Genomic DNA, 8,841 nt, shown 5'->3' on the forward strand with positions numbered 1-8,841 from the left:
GGTTTTCTGTACCTTTTTGAAAGTTTGTTTATATGGTCTCTTACATGATTTATTAAGATACAGGCCTATGTGTGTGTGGCAGTTGGTTGGGAAAATTATTTATTGTGTAGCACATTGTAGCTCTAATTCCACATGATGTAATCTAGACTTAAAATATTGAGTACATTTTAAATGAAAGGTTAGCATAATGTATTTTATGTGTTATGAGGAACAACATACACACACACACACACACACACACACAAAAAAACACATCTACACAACAAAAATATTGTCAGCCTATACCAGCCTATACCACCTCCTGCCATGTGTGTGTTTGTGTGTGCGCATGTGTGTGTTTGTGTATGAAATATTTATGCAGGCAGGCAGATGGGAGAATGATGCTGAAGCTTTTTTGACCCCCCTCCTCCTTCCTCTCTTTCCTCCCCAGTGTATCTTAGTCTTTTTTCCTCTTTCTCTTCGCATGCACTGCCCTAATCTCTCGTTTTCCTGCCGCCGTCAGTGTCAGCTGTCACATCAAATCACATTATTGGGAAGTGTGTGTAGGTGAGGCGCCGTTTAGAGACAAACCATGCAGCAGTGAATATACACTGTGCCACATCTCTCTCTCACTCTCTCTCAAACACACACATACACACACACACACACACTGCATTTGTTGCTGTGAAGTTAATGAGGTCCTACTCAAACCTCAGCTATCTACTTTTTCCTGACTCACTGGCATGGAAAAATGCTTATTATGCATTAATTTAATGTAATAATAATAATAATAATAAACTTCTGCTACTACTACTACTAGTAGTAGTAAAAATAAAAAATTCATCATAATTTTCTATTTATTTTAAACAAATAAACATTATGAAGAGAAATGAATAAGGAATATTTAGGATTTTGCCCTATTTCTAGATCACTAATAAGCAAATTTGGTTCATCCAAAGGGATGGTTCATCTAAAAATCTAAATCAAATCTAAATTATCCCATGATTTACTCACCCTCAAGCCATCCTATGTGTATATGACTATCTTCTTTCAGACGAACACAATCAGAGATATATTTAAAAATATCCTTAGTGCTCCAAGGTTTACAATGGTTGTGAATAGGGGGGCCACGTTTGGAAGCCAAAGATAATGCATCCATTCATAAAAAAAAGTAATCCATAAGACTCCAGGGGGTTAATAAAGGCCTTCTGAAGCAAAGCAATGTGTTTTTGTAAGAAAAATATCCATATTTAAAACTTTATAGATTCAAATAACTAGCTTCCGGCAGACGACCATATGCAGAATGCGCAAGTCAACTACAACAAATGAGTAATCCTCTGACGCGATGTATGACGCAGGATGTAGGAGTAGTGTAAGCTTAGACTCCTCTCGCGGTTCAAACAAATAGGGCTGTGCAGCAAATTTAGGCTTCTCTTATATCGAAATCCTCCGACATTTCTCTTCCATCGTTTTAGAGTTATAATCGGTGACCGGTGATTTGTTTTGCTCTATCCTCTGCACCTCCGTGTTCGTCATTACGTTGTGCGTCAGGTCAAAGGATACTCTTCCACCACAAATCAACTTGCGCATTCTGCGTACGGTCGTCCGCCGGAATCTAGTTATTTGAATTTACAAAGTTTTAAATATGGATATTTTTCTTACAAAAACGCATCGCTTCGCTTCAGAAGACCTTTATTCACCCCCTGGAGTCGTATGGATTACTTTTTTTATGGATGGATGAAATTTGTGACATTGATCATGTGATCATGTGAACGCCTTTATATTAATATTAGCCACTTCAAGCAAAACATGAGAACAACAGAACAAAAATAAGAGCAATATAACTCTGTGTGAATTGTCGAAAACTTATTCAATGACAGTCATGTAAATACCTTTAAAAAAAGAATGTTTTTGAAGTCTCATGTATTTATTTGATAAAAATTTGAGTAAAAAAAAAATATTTTGAAATGTTATTACAATTTAAAATAACTGATTTATATTTTTATGTATTTTAAAATAAAATGTATTCCTGTGAAGCCAAAATTTTCAGCATCATTACTCCAGTCTTCAGTGTCACATGATCCTTTAGAATATGCTAATTTGCTGCTCAAGAAACATTTCTTATTATTATCAATGTTGAAAACTTATCTGAAATATATATATTTTGTAATATTATCTTTACTGTCACTTTTGATCATTTTAAAGCATCCTTGCTGGCGAAAAAATAATCTTACTGACCTCAAACTTTTGAACAATACTGTGTGTGTGCTGCAAGAACTACAAAAGTATGCGTAAAACCTGATGAATCCCTGATATTTATTGTTCATTTTACATCATTTGTTTTCAATTTTTCAAAATCCTAAAACTTTCTGTTTATTTTCAGGTGATTTAGTTCTGTTTATTTCCAGTATGTGTTGGGTATGCTGTTCAGGCCCAGTTTAACCTCTGAAGAAGAGCACCCTTTTACTTCTGGTAAAACCCCTTTAATGGATTTTTGCCATTTTTACAATTTTACACTACATTGAGTATGCAGTTTGCATATCCTCCATGTCCCATACAGAAATACCTTCAGGGAGAGTCAGGCAGCAGTTTTTCATATCACCCTCTATGGCCTGCTATCAGTCCCCTGTGGCTTTGATTTAGGAGCAATACTTACTTTTGCTAATGTGGCCGTATGGCGGCCATCTCCCCGTATCCTCCCCTTTTATTTGCCCCACACAGGTTGCCTGTCACTCATCATGCTTCTTTGACCCTGTACTGATGAGATGTGACCACCCACCGCTGAAAGGCCTCCTGGTAATCCAAACCCCCATCTTTAGTCAACGCTGTTTGTTTCTGATTAGCTGGCTTTATTGCCAATGTGTCTGTGTTTGTTTGGAGTTGGAGACTTCCCAGCATGCTCACTCAGCTGTCTTACTTTGGCGTCAAATGCTGCTTTGACATGCCGACGACACTAAATCTAAATAGTTTTTCATTGCAGTCTAACATGTGAAGCAAAAGCACTTTTCTGTGTCTCTCCGCATAAGTGTGTCGGCTAAGTGCCTTCAATGTAAATGTTTTTCCAATTATGTGTGTGTGTATGGGATGTTTGCGGAGAGGAGAGTCCTGTCTACATTTGATTGGTCCCAGGGGCAGTAATTATGTGTGTTAGGGGGTTTCTGATAGGGTAAGTACAATTTGATTGATCCAGTGTGATTTGCATCACAAAGTGCAATAAGGATCCTAATTGGTGCTTGATAACAAACACATGGCTGAGAAAGGCTTTTCATCACATAGGCCTGTTGTTTATTTCTTTTTCTTTGTTTGTGGTGGCACTTCTCCCTCAACTCAAAGTGCTTCAGAGTAACTCGGGAATGCAAAGAGTCCATCTGCAGTAAAAACGAAACTGGCCTTTTAGTAGCGGTGAGCTTTTGTAATTAGTGGTGTTTGCTAAGGAAGCATCTCTATTATTATAGCTTATATTTGGAGATGGGGATTTGAACAAACCAATAACTCTGAGTATTAAATTGTGCAGACTGGCAAAAAATCCCATATACCTACATTAAAAAGGCTCCACACACATCTAGGGACCCAGAACTTAGCATATTATAGCCGCATCCTAAAAAAAAAACACTTATTAGAATGATAGGTTAGCATTAGCAACTACCCAGAACATCCTAAGAAACCACCTATAGAACATTCATATAGAAACATACTAAAAAAACTCAAGAAACAAGATAGCAACATCCTAGAATTATGACAGGGGCTTTTTTTACTGGCTAGCACCACTACTATTTTGTTCAGAAAATGTAATAACTCCACAAAGTGGAGCTACAGGTGACCATGATGCCCACAATATGTCAGTCCGTCTGCTGTTAATGTAGTAACTTAATTCAATAACCAAAGGAATCCCTGATTGTCCTTTCAGAAAGTGTTCTTGTGGTCCCATACTCATCCTGCTGTGGTATCAGTGACAGACTGTGACAGAGGGGTAAGTGGTGTTTCCCATTCCAGTGCTTGACCCTGTGCTGAGTAGCACTTTGATGGGAACCAATTACCCCAGGACAGCACCTGTCAACACAAGGAGAGAGCGGACGCAGATGAGGCTGATACTCACCTTTACACCCCACACACAACAGGAGCTCGTCTCCTGCTGCCTTATGCTCTTTACTTTCAAGGGTCACATAGTACACATCAAAAGAGTAACATCTACTTCATTCAACTAATGTAAGGGCCCAAAGTAGCCCTTTACATCAGTGGTTTTCAATCCTGGTCCTGGGGACCCACCATTCTGCACATTTTGCAAGTCTCCTTTATTTAACACACTTGATTCAGAAAATCAGCTCATCAACATTATCTATCTATCTATCTATCTATCTATCTATCTATCTATCTATCTATCTATCTATCTATCTATCTATCTGTCTGTCACTCTGTCGGTCTGTCGGTCTGCCTGCCTGCCTGTCTGTCTGTCTCTTTATATACTCATCTGTCTGTCTGTCTGTCTGTCTGTCTGTCTACCTACCTACCCATGTGTCTGTCTGTCTATATACTCATCTCATTGTCTATCTATCTATCTATCTATCTATCTATCTATCTATCTATCTATCTATCTATCTATCTATCTATCTGTCTGTCTGTCTGTCTGTCTCTTTATATACTCTGTCTGTCTGTCTATATACTCACCTGATTATCTATCTATCTATCTATCTATCTATCTATCTATCTATCTATCTATCTATCTATCTATCTATCTGTCTGTCTGTCTGTCTGTCTGTCTCTTTATATACTCTGTCTGTCTGTCTATATACTCACCTGATTATCTATCTATCTATCTATCTATCTATCTATCTATCTATCTATCTATCTATCTATCTGTCTGTCTGTCTGTCTGTCTGTCTGTCTGTCTGTCTGCCTGTCTACCTGTCTGTCTGTCTGTCTGTCTCTTTATATACTCGTCTGTCTGTCTGTCTGTCTACCTACCCATGTGTCTGTCTGTCTATATACTCATCTCATTGTCTATCTATCTATCTATCTATCTATCTATCTATCTATCTATCTATCTATCTATCTATCTATCTATCTGTCTGTCTATATATTCATCTGTCTGTCTGTCTCTTTATATACTCTGTCTATATGTCTGTCTGCCTGTCTGTCTGTCTATATACTCACCTGCTTGTCTGTCTATCTATCTATCTATCTATCTATCTATCTATCTATCTATCTATCTATCTATCTATCTGTCTGTCTGTCTGTCTGTCTGTATATTCATCTGTCTGTCTGTCTCTTTATATACTCATCTGTCTGTATGTCTGTCTGTCTACCCATCTGTCTGTCTATATTCTCACCTGATTGTCTATCTATCTATCTATCTATCTATCTATCTATCTATCTATCTATCTATCTATCTATATATTCATCCGTCTGTCTGTCTCTCTATATACTCATATGTCTGTCTGTTTGTCTGTCTGTCTGTCTACCCATTTGCCTGTCTGTCTGTCTGTCTATATACTCACCTGATTGTCTATCTATCTATCTATCTATCTATCTATCTATCTATCTATCTATCTATCTATCTATCTGTCTGTCTGTCTCTTTATATACTCATCTGTCTGTCTGTCTGTCTGTCTCTTTATATACTCATCTGTCTGTCTGTCTGTCTGTCTACCTACCCATGTGTCTGTCTGTCTATATACTCATCTCATTGTCTATCTATCTATCTATCTATCTATCTATCTATCTGTCTGTCTGTCTGTCTGTCTGTCTGTCTGTCTGTCTATAATCAGCACAGTGGGCACAAATGCAGGTGCATGCTGGGCAAAAAGGAAAGATGGTTTTACAAAAGAGAAAAAGCCACAAGAGAAATTGCAAGTAAGAAACTCAGATTAAATAAATAAAAAAAGTACATAAATAATGTGTTTTTTATGTGTTCTGAAGAAAACGTGAGTGCCGTTAGCCAGTGCAAAACCCATCGTCGCTATGCTATGGTCGCCAAGGCTTTACTATGTCGTTGCTAAGATGTTTTGGTTGGTTGTTAGGTGGTTACTTACTATTCAGTTGCTGTTTTGTAAACCTTCTTGGCAAAACGCTGAGTTCCATCAACATCTCGCTGGGACAGCACTTGTTACATTGGCCCATTATCATCTCAAATGTGTCGGTTCCTATTTGTTACATTCGCAAAAACCTGAACAATACATCAACCTTACAAAGCAAAAGAGTATCTAACGCCTGAGGCTCATGGAAATATCTGCTGTAATGCGACACATAAAAATACTGAAATATACTGTACTTCCAGCATGCATTGGAGCTTTGAGAGCGGTGAAACCTTTAAACAAGGGAATCATGGGAGAAGGAGTTGAGTGAATAAAGAGGCCTGTGCTGATCATTAGAGTATAAGATGGCGCCGTGTCTGTCTATAAACTCATATGTCTGTCTGTCTCTCTCTTTATACTCATCTGTCTGTCTACCTGTCTGTCTGTCTCTCTTTTTACATACTCATATGTCTGTCTGTCTGTCTATACTCATCTGTCTGTCTGTCTGTCTACCCATGTGTCTGTCTCTCTTTTTATATACCCATCTGTCTGTCTCTTTATATACTCATCTGTCTGTCTCTTTATATACTCATCTGTCTGTCTGTCTTTCTACCTGTCTATCTATCTATCTATCTATCTGTCTGTCTGTCTGTCTGTCTGTCTGTCTTTCTACCTGTCTATCTATCTATCTATCTATCTGTCTGTCTAAACACTTTAGTATAAGGGACACATATAAACTTAACCACGACTTTTCCCTCAATAAACTCCTAATTTACTGCTTATTAATAGTTAGTAAGGTAGTTGTTAAGATTAGGTATTAAGTAGGATTAAGAATGTAGAAAAAGGGTGCAGGATAAGGCATTAATATGTGCATAATAAGTACTAATAAATAGCCAATATTCTAGTAATATGCATGCCAATAAGCAACTAGTTAAAAGACCCTAAAATAAAGTGTTACCCTATCTATCTATCTATCTATCTATCTATCTATCTATCTATCTATCTATCTATCTGTCTATCTATCTATCTGTCTGTCTGTCTGTCTGTCTGTAAACTCATATGTCCATCTGTCTGCCTCTTTATACTCATCTGTCTGTCTACCTGTCTGCCTGTCTCTCTTTTTACGTACTCATATGTCTGTCTATCTGTATGTCTGTCTATGTACTCATTTGTCTCTGTCTATATATTCATCTGTCTATCTGTCTGTCTACCTGTGTGTGTCTGTCTGTCTGTCTGTCTATCTATCTATCTATCTATCTATCTATCTATCTATCTATCTATCTATCTATCTGTCTGTCTATCTGCCTGTCTGTCTATATACTCATCTGTCTATTTGTCTGTCTACCCATGTGCCTCTCTGTCTGTCTGTCTGTCTGTCTATCTATCTATCTATCTATCTATCTATCTATCTATCTATCTATCTATCTGTCTATCTATATACTTATCTGTCTATCTGTCTGTCTACCCATGTGTCTGTCTTTCTATATACTCGCCTGCCTGTCTGTCTGTCTGTCTGTCTGTCTATCTATCTATAAACTCATGTGCCTGTCTGTCTGTCTCTTTATATACTCATCTGTCTCTCTCCATTGGGTTACATGTGAAAATGGGACCGTGGGAAGTGAATGGCTCTTTGCGGTGTGTTTACAAATGCTTTGTGCTCCAAAGACTCCTTGAATTGAGAGTTCAAGCCTTGACCTTCATTTTCACTAGCCGCTGTGCTGTGTAATCTTCTTCATTATTTAAACTTTTTCCTCTGTTACCCCTAGAGACCACTCAAATACCCGTTTGTGACCTCGTTTTCGATATTGTTGTATAATTATCGTTGTCAATCTGTTCTGACCAAACTGCCTATAGGGTTGTGTTGTCTCTTTTTCACTTTTTTATTTTCTTCCAGTATTTAATAAAGTACACATCTGGTTGCTTTTTGAATTTTAACAGTGGCCTGCTTTATGGAGTACATTGTGTGTTTTCATGTTTGTGTTGTATGAAGAGTCCTCACACGCTTAGCATGCAGAAATGTAAAGGCAGCAGAGAAGCTTAAAGCCTTCAAGCAACACTGTTAGGAGAAGACCCAAGAGAAAGACTAGGCAGAAGCTCCATGCCTTCTGAAGTCTACTTTCAGGCATTAAATTTACAAAAGAGAGAGAGATAAAGAAAGGGAGAGAGAGCTGCCTACCACAGCAGAGCAGAGCCGCCATTTGCACAGAATTAGGTCAACACTTTCTCCTCCACTCCTTCCCCTCCCTCCCTCTCTCTCTCTCTCTCTCTCTCTCCCGCTTCTCTCTGCTCATTTCTTCTCCTCAGCCACCCGATTATAAATTCTCTTTCACATCATAAGAGCAGCTGGCAGTGGAGTGGGAGAGAGAACAGCAGAATACAACCCCTCAAGTCTGTCTCCCTCACGTGTGAGCTGCTAGTGTCTTATATATAGAGGAGAGAGTCGCTCACAAACTGCCACTCGCCAACAGTGGGCACAAATGCAGGTGCATGCTGGGCAAAAAGGAAAGAGGGTTTTACAAAAGAGAAAAAGCCACAAGAGAAATTGCAAGTAAGAAACTCAGATTAAATAATAAAAAAAAAGTACATAAATAGTGTGGTTTTTACATATTCTGAAGAAAACGTGAGTGCTGTTAGCCAGTGCAAAACCCATCGTCACTATGCTATGGTCGCCAAGGCTTTACTATGTCGTTGCTAAGATGTTTTGGTTGGTTGTTAGGTGGTTACTCACTATTCAGTTGCTGTTTTGTAAACCTTCTTGGCAAAATGCTGAGTTCCATCAACATCTCGCTGGGACAGCACTTGTTACATTGGCCCATTATCATCTCAAATGTGTTGGTTCCTATTTGTTACA

The sequence above is a fragment of the Ctenopharyngodon idella genome, chromosome 19, assembly GCF_019924925.1.
Source record: "Ctenopharyngodon idella isolate HZGC_01 chromosome 19, HZGC01, whole genome shotgun sequence".
Taxonomy (NCBI): domain Eukaryota; kingdom Metazoa; phylum Chordata; class Actinopteri; order Cypriniformes; family Xenocyprididae; genus Ctenopharyngodon; species Ctenopharyngodon idella.